Below are 19,180 nucleotides of genomic sequence, written 5' to 3'. Positions count from 1 at the left end.
AGCTCAAAGCCACAGTGGAGATACACTGGACTCACGCCTGAGGACGCGGCAGCAGCGCCATACTGCCTGCGGCAGCGGCGAGTTCATCGGACGGCTACAGCAAGCCGAGGTGAGCCGCTGCGGAACAGCCAGGCGGGATCTTTCGGCGCAGGAAGCATCTAAAGCTCCCAGTGGCTGAGCTCAGCACACGCTGCAGGGACTCAGAGTGGAAATCAAAATCAGAGAAGAAAAAATACGCCAGCCTCACGGCCGAGGGCGTGGCAGTGGCGCCATATTGCCACCGGCGGCAGCAGCAGTGAATTCACCGAGTCCAGTACAGCTACATCTGCGAACTCAAGAACAGTGAGTCAAATTGGGGGCCCCAGAGGAGAAATCCCAGTACTGTACTCCCTGGGACTTGACCCAGTGGGGGAGTGGCGGTGGCAGAGATATCACACCATAGGAGAACGTGCAACCTGGCACCTCCCATAGTTTAAAGCAGCCTCTATCGACTCCCTGGGTCGGAGACTCTGTGATACAACCCAGTAAAGGAGTAGTAGGGTCTGAGATACTACAGACTCGAGATCCAGAGCACCTTAAGTGAAGTCATAGTGACCCAAGGAAAGAACCCAGAGAAGGCACAGACTTCCGAAATCATGGGAAAGAGGAATAACACTGGAGCAATGAATGCCCACAACCCCACAACATCAGAAACCGATAAAACAGAAAATCAGAGATTTCTAAAATATCGAATCAGGAAAATAACTGTAGAAATAATAGAGGTGCTTCGAAAAGAACTCAGAGAGAGCCAAAAAGAGATAAAGGATGCAATTAATGAAGTAAAGGCCTCAATTCAAAGCACAAACAACCGATTAGACCACATGGAGAACAGAATCTCGCTCCTAGAAAATGATCATTCAAAAAATGAACGCATAGTTTCTAATCTAGAAAAAAATATCCGACAGCAGGAATCTGACATTGAAGAAATATGGGCCCATTTTAAGAGAGCTAACCTAAGAATATTTGGAATAGAGGAGGGAAAAGAAAGTGAAACCAAAGGGATCAACAATCTCTTCAAGGAAGTAATAGCAGAAAATATTCCAAACATAGAGCAAGAGGTTGATACACAGGTCCAGGAAACTTATAGAACTCCCTTTAGACAGGATCGGAGAAGAGGATCCCCACGCCACATAATTGTCAAAATGACCAATGTGGAAGCCAAGCAGAGAATCTTAAAGGCAACAAAAACAAAGGGCCAAGTGACATTCAGAGGCAAACCAATTAGAATCACTCCAGATTTCCCAAACCAAGTCATGAGAGCCAGAAGGGCTTGGAGTAACATATTCCAAACTATGAAAGAAAACAACTTCCAGCCAAAAATTTCCTACCCAGCAAAACTTTCTATCAAATTAGATGGAGAAATAAGAAGCTTCCATGACAAACAGAAACTGAAGGAATTTTTGTCTTCAAAACCAGCACTAGAGAAAATACTCAAAGAGATTAACTACAAAGAAGAAATAGGTAACACACACCAGAACCAGATAAACAAGATTTTCCATCCAACAGACAACTAAGATTGGTTATCTGTGGAGATTCATTATTTATGTTAGTCTTTTACCTATCTCTAAATTGTATTTTTTGCCTTTATTGTTGTTAATTTTTAGGATTTCTAGTTGAAATATTAATATACCTTCAGATATAGCATTTGGAAATATTTTATCCAATTCTATTAGTAACTTTTAACTCTGTTTACATTGTCTTTGGATGTACAATTTTTTTTTTAGGGAGTTTGTATACTCTTCTGTTGCCTGTGCCATTGAAATCATATCCAAGAAGTCACTGCCAATTTCAATGTTGTGAGGTTTTATGACCCAGATTTTCTCCTAAAATTTTATAGTCTTAAGATTTATATTTAGGTCTTTTATCTATTTTGAGTTAATATTTGTATATGGGATTAGGTAAGGGTCCAACTTTATTCTTTTCCATGTAATTATTATGTTTCAACAATATTTAGTTAAAAGATTATTATTTCCACCACCAAATGTTCGTGGAAACCTTGTCAAAAATAACTTGACAGTATAGGGAAGAATTTAGCTCTAGGCTTTTATTTAACTCCAATGGTTTATATATCTGCCTTTAGAACAGTACTACACTGTTTCAATTATTGTAGCTTTATATGGTTTGAAATCAGAAAATATATGTCTTCTAGCTTTGTTCTTTTTCAAGATCGTTTTGGGTATCTAGAACCCATATTCCATATTAGGATAGATTTTTTTTCTGAAAAATAAATATATAAATATATGATAGTTTCACCTAAAAAATAGAAAAAAAATATTCTCTGGTAAGAAAGAAAGCAAAAAGAAATATTGAAATGTTATCTTTAAGTCATCAAAAGCTTGGTATCAGACAAATAAAACTGTTATGTGAGATTATCATTGTTAATTTTGGATAAATTGCTATAATACTAGATGTCAACCACTAAGCCAAGCATGGGAAGGAGGGATGGGGAGAGAATTGGGTGGGGATCGGGTGGGGGCTGACTGGGTGAAGTGTGCATGTATGTCTACAAAAGTTTGTATCCCACTATGATGTATGAATACAGTGCACCAATAAAAAAATAAAAAATAAAAAATGGATTGCCAGCACCACAGATCCCACCTCAGTAGATGGATCTAAGCAAGTATAGAGGGTGAAAGCCTCCTAAAGCAGATTTAAAAAATGGCTGGGTTTTCATCTGGGACTTGGGTGATTTCTTTAAGTTTATTGTAGTTAACCGCCTTATGGGAAGCAGCCCTCATAACATCAAGGAGGCATAGGATCATATGGTCTCTCTTTTTTAATCCCTCACCCCCACCATTTGGAGTTGGCTAGTAATCCCAGTGGGAATCTTCAGAAGGTACCATGTCCGCCTGAGTAGGGAGGTTAAGGTTAGTCAAATGGGCCTGGTTGGCTCATTCTCAGGTGGCCTTTAAGATATGATCTCATTCATCAGGGGTTAAGGCCAAGGTTAAAATAACATGAAGATCCTGCCATGTGAGATCATACGCTTGAATAATATATTGGAATTCCTTAATAAAACCGGATGTATTGGGGGGGCAGTTTTCTTTCAATTTGAGCAAGGTCTGGGAGGGAGAAAGGGACATGGACACAGACCATGCCCTCTGTACCAGCCACCTCATGGAGTGGGGCCAAGAGAGAAGGAGGGTCCTTGGAGTGGTATGGTGACTTACAGGGGAAGGTGAGGGGGAGGTGAATGTTGGTGCCTTAAGGGAGAATGGCAGGGGGAGGAAAGGAGTGGGTTAGGGTAAGAGGTCATCTTAGGGTAGGGTGGTGGTAGGGCAGTAAGAAAGATCCTGAGGATCAAGCGGTAGAATTGGGAGATGGTGCCTGCAACTTAACAAAGACACAAGGTGGTGGTCGTGACCCAGCAGAATTAGAAATGGCAGCTGATGGGGGAGAGGAATCATGTCCCTAGCCAGTGGACCTTTGGTGGTGGAACAGTGAGTACAAAGGTAGTGAATGAGCGCAGGAAAAAAAAAGCCTGAACATAAAGGGCTTCAGACCATTTATCAGACTGCTTGCAAAAGTTGCTGAGCTCAGTCAGGATATTAAAATCCAGAGTTCCATTTTTGGGCCACCGAGACCCATTATCTAATTCGTACTGAGGCCATGCCATGTAACAATAGAAATGGAGGTGCCCAGGGCATAAATCCTCCAATAGCCCCAGGGTCCAGAGATTAGCAAGGAGTTAACCCAGTGGGGACTGGGGATCTATTTTGGAATTTTGGTCTCCCATGTCTGGTCTGAGGGCAATAATGAAGAACAGGAGACATGCATCCTCGTTATCTTGATCAATGTTCAGGAACGGGGCCAAGAGGATGGGAGGAACGTCTCCACTCCCTTCTCAGGACCAGAGGACAACTTGGTTGTCTGGAGGCAACTCTGACACAGCCATGCATTTGGACAAAGAAGCTGGAGGTGAGAAGCCAGAGGTGATGAACCAATGACTAGAGGAAGGGAAGGGAACTCACCCTGTCTGAGAGAGTGGTCGGTCCAATTAAGGGTTGAAGAGTCCAGGTTCCTCGGAATAAAGGAGAGAGCTCCCCTCAGGGGCCCAGTGAGGGAAAATCCACCAGAGGGTCACAGGGGCTCAGGGAGGGGTAAAAAATAAATACCCTCCTGGGTTTGGCACCAGATGTAATGTTGAAATTGAGTCAGGAGTGGCAAAGGAGGCAAAATACGGCAAAGGAGTCTTGGGTGGGGCTAACAAGGTGGGAGAATGCCGGTCTCTCGCAACAACTAGAGTCTGCCCTGCAACAGCTGGTCCTCTCACAACATCTGGAGTCTTCCCCATCTCCACTTCTGGCTACTGGGGTTCCACCTCCTGTCCTAGCTGCAGAGTCCTGTGGGGGGAAGGGGAGGGACCCGACCTATCAAATACCACAGTGAGAAGAAGTATGCTAGTAGAGGACTCAGCCCTGTCTTGTTGTGGGCCCTTCCCCACAGTCTGTTTGTCTCACTTCCTCCCTAAGCTGCAACTTCTTTGAGGAAAGAGATTTGAATCTTATTCAAATATGTATTTCATTGCTTATGTGAACTCTGACACACAGTAGTTCCCTAATCAACACCTATTGAAGGATAAATCAACAAATGAGTGTCAGGAATGGTGGTTCATGCTTGTAATTCCAGTACTTGGGAGGCTAAGCAGGAGATTGCAAGTTTGAGGCCAGCCTGGGCAACCCAGTGAGATCTTCAGCAGCTTAGCAAGAACCTTTTTCAAATTAAAGAGGGGCCAGGGGTGTATCTTGGAGGTAAAATGTCCCTGGGTTCAATCTCCAGTACCAATTAAAAATAAAATAAAATAGAATAAAAGTAAAAATGAAAATAAATGAGTGAGTGAACTGAGGGAAGATAGAGTACTAACTACAATTCTTGATTCTCTGAATCCATTCCAGTCCTGGGCAGTAATTATTCTTTGAGGCACTGCTAGGTCATGGCTGGTGTAAATTCTAAATCCTCATTAAAATTTTTTGCCATTAAAGCTTCACCTGGAAAAAAAAAACACAGATGTCTTCATTTCACAGATAAATAAACTCAGGCACAGAGAGGTTAGATACACTTGGGGCACTCAGCTGGGTTGCAATCTTGGGCTTCTATAACCTGAATTGGTGCTTTATCTCATCTTTCAAGCACCTGTAAAATGCAAATACTTATGATCTTATTTCTTGGAGGAATGCATTGTGTGCTTCTAGCCTTAGGAAATGAAATCCCCACTGCTGACAATTCCCTCTATACCTAACTAACCCTCATCCAAATCACCTTTCCTGTGTATTGTGGGCCAGGAAGTTAAACAGTGCCTTCAATTTGGCTTCTCTTGCTCTCCTCCACATGCTTCAGAAAGGCCATGAAAGGAAAAGAAGGCCAGCTTCCCCCTAGCTGGGCTGGAGGGTAAATATGGCCCACAAAGTGGGAGCTATTTGCTTGGGTAATGCTTCTTCCTTGTGCATTTTTATTAAAATATATTCATAGTTAAGCCACAAAACTTAAGTATTTGGGGCTGGGGGTGGTGGGGTGGGTGTTCATTAAGTCAAACACAAAAGTGAAATCTGTTTCCATTTTTTTTTCATAGAAATATGAACCTAGCCCAGTTTTCATGCATGCTTCTATTTCCTTCATTTCCATTTTCTCCAATTTTTGTCACATCTTTTAAAATGATTCCTACCCACCTTGATTTCTCTTTCTCTGGTCACCATACTTATTACTTGTGACATTTACATACATTTAGAAAGTTAGCTTCACTGAGGTTTTATTTTGTATAGGACATAATCCAGTTTATTAGGTATTTGATTGATTTGAATGCCTGGATTCAAAATACTGTTGGGCATTTTATACTAATGTTTAAAAAAGAATGTTTTATAGCCAGGAGTGGTGGTGCACGCTTGTAATCCCCGCGCTTGGGAGGCTGAGACAAGAGGATCACACAGGTTTGAAGCCAGCCTCAGCTACTTAGTGAGGCTCTCAGCAACTTAAGTGAGGCCCTGTTTCCAAATAAAATATAAAATGGATCTGGGAGTATAGCACGGAGGTAGAAAGCCTCTGGGTTCCACCTCCAGTACCACCAAAAAATAAAAAATAATAATAAAAGAATGTTTTATAGATGGCTAACCTGTTTGTCAAATCATTGCCTTTTATCATCTCTTAGAAGTTTTGATATTTCATGGTGGCCTACATCTCTAATCCCAGTACTTGGGAGGCTTAAACAGGAGGCTGAAACAGGCTCAGATATGGGTTTGAGGATAGTCTCAGCCAAGTAGTGAGGCTCTCTACAACTTAGTGAGATCTTGTTTCAAAATAAAAAATAGGACTGGGGGGATAGCCCAGAGGTAGAATGTCCCTGGGTTCAATCCCCATTAACACACACACACACACACACACACACACACACTCACACACACTTTTCATATTTATTCTGTAGGTGATCATTAAGGATGTTTACCCTCCCAAAGAACAACAGAAGAAAGCCACAAAGCTGAGCATGGGGTTAGGAAAGTGTCAAACTGTAGACGAACTTTCCATCTTTCTGAGGCTTCTAGGCTATTAGATTTTGCTTCAAACCACAGATTGCATGTCATTATCGTGTGTATATATGCTGTGTGTATGTGAGCATTTGCATGTGTGAATGTAATATTTATAAATGTATAATTTAGATACCACACACATGCTTGTTAAAATATCAGATCAAAGAACTCTCAGAAACATTCTCTTTGAAGGAAAGAAAAAATTGTGATCACTGCGGGGCAATTCCGAGGAAGTGTAATTAAGGTAATTGCAAAAGGAGATACCTCTTTTGCATATTGGATGTTATCACAAAAATTTGGCTTTCTTAAGTTAAATACACACACACATACACACACATATACACACAAACATATACACACATACACACCTCTAAACATTTATGAACAAAAGCTGAATCATTTTTTGCTCAATTATAGTGGAAGAATAATACAAATTCTAGGTGATAAGCTTGAAGTCTGTGATTACACAATAGAAATGATTCTAGGACTGATGTGACTCTTGGATTCCAGGATTGGTCCACCTGCCAGGCAGTAGAGAGGTCTGTGCATCTCACAGATTCCTGTCCCTTCTGCCTGCCCATCAGGCATCTGCCTATCCAGGCCGCTTTAAGCTTCCATTAGGGGGTGCTGTTGTCTAATACAAGGCCCATTGTTCTCAGAATTTGGTTGTGGCTTCAGATGGGTTCTAACTTTGCCCTTTCCCAAGACTTAATCTGTTTAAATTGATATTGGCTATTTGCTCTTAAGTTTACTGTGAATTTAATTTATGTTACTTTTAATACATCAAAGTGCTATTTTGGTTGCTGTCACTGTACTGCATTAATTTCCCCCAGAATGTGTTCTGAATATCAGTGAGCTTGTTCAGGAAAATGAATGATACTTGTATTCTTTTTTTAAAAAAAAGAATTATTTTCTTACTTTGAAATTTAAGAAAAATGTGTGAAGCTAATTATTTTTCTATTCTAGAATCAAACTTAAACCCTCGGAGGAATTGAATATACAAGTTTTGCCTTGAAATTTTTTATTTTTCAGTTGGTAGAGATGCACTCTATTTGCATTTTTGAGCCTGAATAATTTTAATTCCATTTTTATTGTACAAACCCAAGAGGAACATTTGCTTTGTTTTCACTGATTACTTATACAATTATTCTTTTCAGATACTACATGAACCATGAACCATAATATTCTATTCCTTGTTAATACATTTTGGCAAAAGTATTTACATGAAAACACAATGCATAAATGTAATGACTTTCTCAAATGAGCACATTGTTGCCATGAAGCAATCACCTTTATTTTAATACAAGTAAAATTCATTAAAGTTTTCTCAATTAGCAAAGCGACTTTTCCAAATGAACTAGTGAAGGAAAAACATTGCTTGTTTTATCCTAACCCGGCTGATTTGCCTGTTATTACCAGATGCCTATTTGAGGAGAAGAGGAAAAAAGAGATGTGTTTAATTTTAATAAACTTGATGCAATGCTGACTCCTAGGGGATTAGGTATGGCTCTGATGCACTTAGTTTCTTTTCAGTTAGTTTCAAAGTAAAAGTTAGATTTAAAAGCAAAAGTCTTTGAAGCAAAGATAGTATGTATGTTCAAGGCTCTCTCATGTTGAAAAGTAGAATTTGGAGGCCCAAATAGACAAATCCTTTGAATTGCAAGCTTAACTTAAACAAAAGAATATTTTATTTCTCCCCTTCACTAAAATGTTGAAGTCTCATCATAAGTCTAACAACCAGATTATGTTATTTGACACAGACCACTGAGTTGCATCCTGTACTTTAAAGTACAAATGTAACTTTTGGGGAAAAATATGATTAACCTTGAATTCACATTTATATAGTATAAATCTTATATTAATTTAATTCAACTGCCTCTTTCTGAATTAAATTTTTTCTAGTATTAGAGATTGAACCCAGGGATGCTTTACCACTGAGCTAAATCCTCAGCCCATTTTTATTTTATTTTGACACAGGGTCTGGCCAAGCTGCCCAGGTTGGCCTCAAATTCACAGTCTTCCTCTTCAGCTTCCCAAATCATTGGGATTACGGGCATGCACCATCACACCCTACTCTGAAGTAATTTTTAAGTTCTGGTGTTAGTTTTTATTTTATAGGGAGCAAAAACATCTTTTTTTCAGATTAAAAAAAGAATGATAGGTATGCACATACTGAATGACTCAGAATGGGATTTGTAAAATTTGTTGAATATTCCAAATGAAAATGAAAAGACTAATAATATTAATTATTCTATATACTGATGGGTTTCTGCTCTTAGAATACTTAGTATCATTGAATCTAATTTTTATCTTGAAACACTTTGTTTCTCCATCAATTTTGAATAATAATTTGCTGGATATAGCAGTTTTGTTTGGAAGTTGTTTTCTTCCAGGATCTGGATCACATCATACCAGTCTCTCCTGGCATTCATGACTTGGGTTGTATAGTCTTCAATCTAATTCTTGAAATACCTGTTTAAAATTATTCAGACTGTAAAATTTTAGTTAGTATTTCTAATGGCATAAGATTAAGAAAGATCTCAGGTTTAAGGCCAGTGCATAGTAACTTAGCAAAACCCTGTTTCAAAATTAAAATAAAGCTGGGCATGATGGTGCAGGCTTGTAATCCCAGCATTTAGGAGGCTGAGACAGGAGGATTGTGGTTCTCAGCCAGCCTCAGCTACTTAGTGAGGTCCTTTGCCTCATATATTTTTATATTGGGGCTTAATTTTACATATATAGGTATTCTTGCATGATCCCTAATCATACTAACTAAGAATAGTTCACTTAAAATGTCAGTGAAAATTCTGTGCTCAGTGTGGTAGGCTTTGATGATGATGGGTTTTTGGGCAGAGTGATTGGGCTAGTCTGCTTATGCGAATCCCTGACCCACATCACTATTTCTAGATCTCTTCTTTTGGCTGGGTCAGATTTCTGCACAATAAACTTGATTGCCTCTGGATGGGTGGTGCCTCAGTGGTGCCTCACTGTCTGCAGTTTGGGAGCAGAGTAAAAAAGTGGTTTCAATATTTAGTAAGTAAACATAGTTCACCTAATCCTTTTCTCTTCAGAATAGTGTCCACAGATTAACTGGTTTTAGAGCCCTTGGTCTTCCCCTTCCCTCTTTCTAACCTCTTTACAAGAACCAGTACCAATTTTCCACCAACTAATAGAGGCAGTAGAACTCCAACTACACCCTTAGCAGTCTTTCTGCCTGTCCTCCTGTTTTCAGCTTTGTGCCTGTTTATAAATATGGGGCCACCAATTCCCGAGCCTTTAGGGATTCAGTTCTAAGAATGGTGCCACCTTCTCCTCCACCACCTGGGACTCAGCGCTCTCTAGTGTTCCAGGTAAGACACCAGTTGTCCTCTTCCCAACTGTCAACATTTGCTGCTGTCATTTCCCACTGTCTCTCCCTTGACATTACCCCTACTTTTGGAAACACCTTCCTGTTTGCTTCTGTGTGAGTTGGTAAGGGTGTCTAAAGAAATGTGTGTGTTTAACCTGTTATCTTTGAATAGATGTCCACTAGGACAGTAGAGATGACATGTCCTCTCCAGTAAAGCAACTGAATCATAGCGAGGTCTGAGTACTAACCTGAAGTCTAGAATTGACCCTAGCAAGGACTGAGTGATTCAAGCAAGGGTGAGTGATTCAAGATCCTAATTTTCTTGTGATTGAGTGTCAAAAGAAGACCGGTTGATGTAATACTTGTGCCAGTTAGAATGAGCAAAGAAACTTGAAGTATTTCATGTACTGAGCTTTCTCTATGCAGTAATAATTTTCTTTTTCTTTCACTGACCAAAATAATTAATGGAGTCAATTTAAAAAAAAAAAAAAGAGAGAGAAACTTTTTGTTTTTTCTGAGCACTAAGATAGTCTTGCGAAAGTAACTCTTTTTTGAGGGGGCCTTAAAGATCTCAAGGATTCAAATATAACAGACTAAAGGCTCTACAATCAAATGTCCACTAGAGCCACATGAGTATAAAGAAAAACAACAGGGCATGGGATAGGATATATGGCTAAAGGCTCTTGATCTTAGAATCAGTGGGGGCACCACAGAAAGCATGGGGAGAGTGTGGAGAACTTGAAAGTGAACGACCAGCCAGGCATACGGGTATGCTTGCAATCCCAGGGCTTGGGGGGCTGAGACAGGAGGATCAGCTTCAGCAACTTAGCTTAGATCAGCCTGAGCAACTTGGCAAGACCTTCAGCAACTTAGTGAGACTCCATTTCAAACTAAAAAATAAAATAGGATCGGGGTATAGCTCAGACCGTGGAATGCTCTGGATTCACACACAAAGAAGTAAATGACCTATTTAGAGTGGATTCTTGCTACTGAACTTTAACTTCTTTTCTCTCTCTCTCTCTCTCTCTCTCTCTCGCTCGCTCACTCGCTCGCTCTTATTTATTTATTTATTTATTTATTTATTTATTTATTTATTATGTTTTTGTGGTACTGGCGTTCCTGGAAACCCTTCTACCTCCAAGCTATACTCCCAGACCTATTTTATATTTTTATTTGGAAACAGGGTCACTTAAGCCAGCAAGGCTGGCTTCAAACCAGCGTGATCCTCCTGTCTCCTCCTCCCAAGCGTGGGGATTACAAGCATGAGCCATCACACCTGGCTATTTTATACTCTATTTGGAAACAGGGTCTGACTAGGTTGCTGAGAACCTAAGTAGCTGAGGCTGGCTTCAAACATGTGCAATCCTTCTGTCTCAGCTTCCCAAGCACTGGGATTCCAAGCGTGCACCACCACACCTGGTTTTAACTTCTTAATTACTTGTGAAAATGGGCAACACAAGTTACACACACACACACACACACACACACACACACACATATACATACATATAAGCATATATAATGAAATTATAATATATTAAATGAAATGTTAAAATATTAATATAGGCCGGGCATGGTGGCGCACGCTTGTAATCCCCGCGCTTGGGAGGCAGAGACAGGAGGATCACGCAAGTTCGAAGCCAGCTGCGCGCGCTGGCTTAGGAGACCCTGTTTCCAAATAAAAAATGTAAAAATAGGTCTGGGATTGTAGCCCGGAGGTAGAAGGGCTTCTAGGAACCCCAGTACCACCAAAAAAAATATTAATATAAAGCAACTCAATTTAGACATTTTAAACACTGGCAAGTGACTGAAAATATTTTAAACATATTGTAAAGGCCAAGAAAATCAAATTGCTTTTATGTGTCCAGTTTACAACCCATACCATAGTGTGCCATTTGCCCTAGGTTCATATTTCAAGACTGTATAGGGTCATTTGTCATTGTGCTGGAAAATGTAGTCCCAGAGATTGACACTCACTTCTGGGGAATATTAAGCTTCTTAAGATGTAAAAAAAAAAAGGGGGGGGGGAGGTTTGGATTTACTTAAAGATAGGCCTAGAAATCCTATCCACTCCTGGCATGGAGCAAAACTGGTGTTTCATATAAAGTGGACTTGTTTTTTAAAATCAAACTGCTTTTCCAAGGTCCTTCTCATCAGAATAGATACTGTAATGTTATAAAGCTGTATAGAGAAATGAAGATACTTCTGTTCATTGATAGGAAAAGATTACCATTGGGCGTGGAGGTGCACACCTGTAATCCCAGTAAGTGGGAGGTGGAGACAGGAGGAGCCTCAGCAACTTGGTGTGACCTTGTTTCCAAATAAAGGGAAAAAGGGCTGTGGTATAGTTCAGTAGAATGCCCCTTGGTTCTGTCTCCAGAAAAAGACACACACACACACAGCCAATAAGCATGTTTGGTGTTAAGAATTGTGTTTTGTGATGTACAATGTGCTTACTTTTGAATTAAAATAGAGAAAAATTGCTAGAGGCAGCTTACTTTCTTAGCTATGGCCATATTACCCCAACTTCAGCTTTTTTTCTTCTGGTCCCTGACTCTCCTGTCTCCCTCTTACAGTGAACCTGTGATTACATTGGCCATCCAGATAATCCAGGATAAACTGCTCATATCAAGATCCTTAACTTACCTTGCTATCTAAGGTAGCATATTCACAAGTTTCAGCCATTGGAATATGAGAATATGGAGAACATTATTATGCACAACACAGTAGTGTGAGAAGAAATGCGATCTATGAAGCTTCTTAGCACTGTGCTTGCCACATAATAAATACTGAGTTGATGCCAATTTGCACAGTTTAGAAGTTTTATTAATTCTAATGTTAGACCATGTATCTTAGCATGAAAGTATTCAAATTCTGTTAGGAGCAGAATAGATAACAATACATCCTTGTGAATGCCACCTTAATTTTTGACATCTATAAACTCTGTGTATTTTCTTTTCCTTTGTTCTGTGGTACTGGGGATTGAACCCAGGCCCTCATGGATTCCAGACAAAGACTCTATCACTGAGCCACATGCCCAATTCTTATAAGAGACTTTTCAAAATTAAAAGGCAAGCCAGGTGTGGTGGCATTTGCCTGTTATCCTAGTACTTGGGAGGCTGAAGACAGGAGGATCATAGGTTCTCGGACATCCTCAGGAATTTAGTGAGGTCCTCCACAACTTAGCAAGACCATATTTCAAAAAATAAAAACTAAAAACAGAGCTGGGGGTGGAACTCAGAGGTAGGTTGCCCCTGGGTTCAATCCCTAGTCTCTCTCTCTGTCTCTGTCACACACACACACACACACACACACACACACACACACACACACACTGAAAGGCAATATGTGAAGGGAACTATTTTAAGCAGCAAAAGACTCACAATTTCTCTTTATGAAGAATAAATGAAACACACGGGTTGTGGAAAATTTTTAGAGAACACTGTCTTAAAGAATGTTACATCTTGTAAATGGTAAAGGGTTAGTCCATCAAAATATATTGCAGGAGGCCAACGTCCTTGGGCTCCCAGTACTTGGGAGGCTGAGACATGAGGATTGCAGGTTTATGGCCAGTCTCAGCAACTTAGCAAGGTCCTTGGCAACTTAATGAGATTGTTTAAAAAAAAAAAAAAGGTCTGGGGGTGTAACTCATAGGTAGATAGCTCCTGAGTTGAATCCCCAGTCTGTCGCTCTGTCTCTGCCTCTGTCTCTATGTGTCTGTGTCTGTCTGTCTGTCTGTCTGTCTGTCTGTCTGTCTGTCTCTCTCTCTCTCTCTCTCTCTCTCTGTCACACACACACACACACACACACACACACACACACACACACACAGACACACACACTTCAGGAGGTCAAGGCTTGGCAATATGGGTGCTGGTGCCTCAGTGCATTTCCTCATCTGTGTTTGGGTTAACAGTTTCCGAGGGCACCCCAGTATCTCTTCTGGGGGAAAGGGTCTTGCTGGCCTCAAACTGTACTCAGCACAGCACAGCATCCCTGAACCAGGGGGTGAAGACCGATTTCCAATGTTTTTCTCCTGGCCTATCACACTCCAACTTCAGTGGCTAAATAGAACTCTCCCCACTTTGAAGAATCAAGGTGGTAGCCTTTGAGAGCCTCCCCAAATGGCTTATGAAGCTTAGACCCCCACGTCTAAAGAAAGGTACAGATTAAGACTTATAAATTCTAGTGGAAAAAATAAACACCCATGATACCCAGAGGGGTCAATCTTTGCAGTAATGAAGTTTATATTTGGTATTGATGGGCCATCCCTAGCAGGTGTTCTTTCTAGTTAATAATAGTCTTTGTTTAGTAGTCACTTTCCTAGGAGGGAATGCTAATGTAATACTCACTGAGTTTTAGGCTGCTGGCTGGGAATTATCAATAGGTCATAAATAAACTACCACCACCTAGAAAAGACAATAAGATTATATATACTCCCACTACCTCCAATTACAGTAAGAGCAACAATTATAAGGTTGTACTCCTACAGCTACCCTAGAGAGAAAATGAGAGGAAAATGTTCCATTAGTTTAATGAAGAGAACAGGGCAGAGACACAAATTTTCTCACTATTAGCACCTACGGTGCACCCAGCACACGAGGAAGCTGGAGTTTCAGGGCAACAATTAAACTTTCTGACAATTAGCTCCTACAAGGCATGGTCCCCATACCCAAAGGAGAAATTGTAAAGGATCACACTTACAGGTTCCTCACCTCTTGTCTCTGAAATATGAGTGATTTATTTGTTCATAGAAATGGAGAGTCAGAGTGAAAAGTTTATTTTACAGATGACTGCAGGAAATCGCGGTGGTAGGCTGGCAGAAATGGCCCTGTTGGTAAAAGGGAGGGTTAGGAAAGAAGAAAGATCTGCAGAGAAATGTTCATACAATCTAACTGGGGAAAAGATGGATTTGGACACATGTGAGTAATTTAGCTTCAGCGTTATCTAGGCAGGAATAAGATCAATGAGGGAGAAAAAATAAATGTGAGGCTTCCATCACAACTTCCAAAAAATCAGGTTTGTCTCCTGGAAGGTGCTGTATTAGAAGAAGGAGGACTTTTGAGGTAACCTGTCCTGGGTTCAGATTGACTCTACCTCTTAACCTCTCCAAGTCCCAATTATTCTCCTTTGCAAAATGTAGGTACTAATGAAACAAGCGTCTATGGGTTACTGGGAGGATTAAAGGAGAAAAGTATAGGGATTAATCAATAGCATTTAACAAACGGTAGTTTTTATTACATACGCTTAGGATCAGACTAGTGCATTGTGCATATGCATGGTATAAGTAACTTTTTGGGTGAAACTGAATACTATCAAAGTTTTCTTTGGGAAAATTTTTTCAAACTTTACTTGGATAGTAGTGAGTAAATAGTTTGCTTGGTTTTCTCTCAATTTAATGAGAAGTAAAGGATTTTTATGCAACTTGAAGATATGATATGCCTGAGCTGCTCTACTAATTTTCTATAAATATATAGGTAAATATGGGCAAAAATGGACCCCCCCCCACTCCATTATCCAAAGCAAACCTGCTTTTGTTTGGTCCAAGTTCTCCACCCATCCGAGTGGAATCCTGCCATCCACCCACCCTACCAGTGCCCTGCTGCTATTGCTTCTGACGGCCGCTTGGAGTCGCTGTTGAAAAGTAGATGTTCTCGGTTGCCCTCTCAGGGAGGACAAAGCAGGTCTCAGAGGTCCAACTCCTCAACCTGGAACACTCCCTCCAGCCCTTCCCTTAAGACTCTTCTAAAGGGAGTTTCCTGGACTGCAAATTTCCAATCTCCAACTTCCAGTTATGATTACTGATAGAAAGCCGGGTGAGGGGTTTGGGGAGGCAAGTCAAATAGCAGACTTTGTCTTGTTGGGAAACAATATTACCCAGAATATGGAATTTCAACCATTATCATCCTTCATGTCTATGAATTTTAATGGAACTTCAGAAGATATTCAAAACTTTAACTAGGCTTTTTTGGTGCTTTGTGAAATGACAGCAGTTGCTTTAGAATCTTTTAATTTGTTCCAAGGTATGAGGTATGAGAAGCAGAAGTACTTAGACTTTCGCCTGTCCGGCGATACCTCCTGATCAAGCATCGAGCCGCTTTTCTTTTCTGGATGATGTGGACACCACCTTTCACAGTGTTTGCTGATCCTTTCCCAATTACTAGATGGTTCATTTTGCTTTCTGCCCTCATTTTTGTGACCATTATGCATTCTGCTGTAAACAAACAAACAAACAAAAATCACACCCCCGTAGCTGGGCGTGGTGGCGCACACTTATAATCCCAACACTTGGGAGGATGGGGACAGCCTCAGCTACTACTTAGTGAGGCCCTTTGCAATTCAGTGAGAACCTGTTTCAAAATAATGAATAAAAAATAGGGCTGGGGCTGTACCTCGAAGGCAGAATGCCCCTGGGTTCCTTCCTCAGTACTGCAAAAAATAAAAAATAAAAATAAAAATAAAGAATAATAACATAAATAAAATGTATACCCCTCCCACTCCTAGAGCTCTTAATTTATTTTGTTAACTCTAAAGAATTTATCACCACCAGACATACTATTTATTTTCTGCCTCCCCTTCACTATAGTTAATCTCTGTGAGAACAGGGGATTTTATTATTTTGTTCAGTTTACTTATAACAATATCTGGCACTTAGCAAGTGCTCAATAAATAGTTATCTCTAGGTGGGCTTAATTTTAAAATTTTTAATTGGGACCTGATCCCGAAACTTATAATGGGAAAGATTTTTTTCTAACTAAGAGCACTACTGATCATCATTATCACCACCACCACTTTTTTCTTATTCATAATTTGATTCCTCTCCCAAAATTGTATGGCAAAAAATGATAAAATTTGATCTCTACAGGAGGGTGTGGGAGTGTACACCTGTAATCCCAGTAATTGGGAGGCTGAGACAGGAGGATAGACTCGGCAACCTAGTAAGACTGTTTCAAAATAAAAAGTAAAAAAAAAAAAAAAAAATGTCTGGGACTGTAGCTCAAGAGGTAGAATTACTCCTAGGTTCAATCCCTAGCGCGCGCGCGCACACACACACACACACACACACACACACACACACTATTTACACTGATAATAAAAGAAGTCTTTAGAAAACCATAATGATTTAAAAAAGAGGTCCTCGGGTCATTTTGCCCCATTCCCATGTTTTTCAGATGTGGAAAGTGACTGCAGTGTAGTTGTGTTTGTACAGCTATTTGCACTGTCTGAGTCAGAGACGTTTTCTTTTAGTTTTAAGATGGAAAAGCCCTGTGACTTTATTAAGAGTCCTCATCACCACAGACACTCCCGTGGCTCCTGAGCCCCATGTCCCCGCTTGAGTCACTTAGAAAGGTGGATCACGAGAGTAGGACGAGGAAGGAACTGCTGACAGTGTGTTCTGAGAAGTAGGAAGGAGACCCTATAACCCGAAACATGCGTATGTCCAAAAAAGCACTGTTGGCCTTTGTGCTAAGCTTTACTCACTCTGCAATCCTACTTGAAAGGCAAATCCTCTGAATATCGAACATAAAAGGTTTCTAATGCTTAATGAGGACCCAGAGACTTTGAAGGAATCCTTTTCTAGAAACCAAGAGCACAGAAGCCCTGAGAACGTAGGACTGGGGAAAGGGCAGAAGGGATACTAGGCATGGACTTAAAGAGGAAGCAAAAATGCTGAGGGTCAGCTGAGCACTGACGGCCAGCTTTCAGTTTCTTCCCCACTTAAATGAGTAAAAAAAAAAAAAAAAGCCTTTATAGTGTTAATGGTGGAATATGATGTGAAATAAATTATATTGCATAAAGGCACATGGCTGGCGCATAGTTATTTGACAATCATTAGTTTACTAATAGATGGCGTCCTTGGATCTCTCCTTCCTATTTATGAAATGTGGAAGGTTCAAGACTGGTGCGGTACATCCCCAAATGGTTTCTGCATTTGGATGTACCTGGCGTGAAACAACACAGTACAAAGCATATCTGAAGGGCAGCAATGAGAAAGAGTATTCAGAAACATGTTGAGAATCAGGCGTGGTGGTGCACACCTGTAATCCCGGGATTTGGGAAGCTGGAACAGGAGGATCGCAGGTTTAAGGTCAGCCTCAGCAGCTTAGTCAGGCCCTCAGCAACTTGATGAGACCCTGTTTCAGACTAAAAGATAAAACAGTGCTGAGGTTGTAGCTCACAGGTAGAATGCCCTTGAGTTCAATCTGCAGTTCCACACAAACAAACATGTGGAGGGCAAGGTAGTCCCCTCCTGATGTAGGGGATGCCGTGTCTGTCGAGACATTTATTTTATTTTTTTTTATTGGTGCACTGTATTCATACATCATAGTGGGATACAAACTTTTGTAGATATACATGCACACATCGCCCAGTCAGCCCCCACCCAATCCCCACCCCATTCTCTCCCCATCCCTCCCTCCCATGCTTGGCTTAGTGGTTGACATCTAGTATTATAGCAATTTATCCAAAATTAACAATGATAATCTCACATAACAGTTTTATTTGTCTGATACCAAGCTTTTGATGACTTAAAGATAACATTTCAATATTTCTTTTTACTTTCTTTCTTACCAGAGAATATTTTTTCTATTTTTTTAGGTGAAACTATCATATATTTATATATTTATTTTTCAGAAAAAAAATCTATCCTAATATGGAATATGGACTCTAGATACCCAAAATGATCTTGAAAAAGAACAAAGCTAGAAGACATATATTTTCTGATTTCAAACCATATAAAGCTACAATAATTGAAACAGTGTAGTACTATTCTAAAGGCAGATACATAAACCATTGGAGTTAAATAAAAGCCTAGAGCTAAATTCTTCCCTATATTGTCAAGTTATTTTTGACAAGGTTTCCACGAACATTTGGTGGTGGAAATAATAATCTTTTAACTAAATATTGTTGAAACATAATAATTACATGGAAAAGAATAAAGTTGGACCCTTACCTAATCCCATATACAAATATTAACTCAAAATAGATAAAAGGCCTAAATATAAAGCTTAAGACTATAAACTTTTAGGAGAAAATCTGGGTCATAAAATCTCACAACATTGAAATTGGCAGTGATTTCTTGGATATGATTTCAATGGCACAGGCAACAGAAGAGTATACAAACTCCCTAAAAAATAAAAAAAGATATTGTATATCCAAAGACAATGTAAACAGAGTTAACAGTTACTAATAGAATGGGATAAAATATTTCCAAATGCTATATCTGAAGGTATATTAATATTCCAACTAGAAATCCTAAAAAGTAACAATAAAG

Source organism: Muscardinus avellanarius (genome assembly GCF_963383645.1).
Source record: "Muscardinus avellanarius genome assembly, chromosome: 12".
NCBI lineage: Eukaryota > Metazoa > Chordata > Mammalia > Rodentia > Gliridae > Muscardinus > Muscardinus avellanarius.
The sequence above is the reverse complement of the archived record's forward strand: the minus strand, read 5'-3'. Positions refer to the sequence as shown.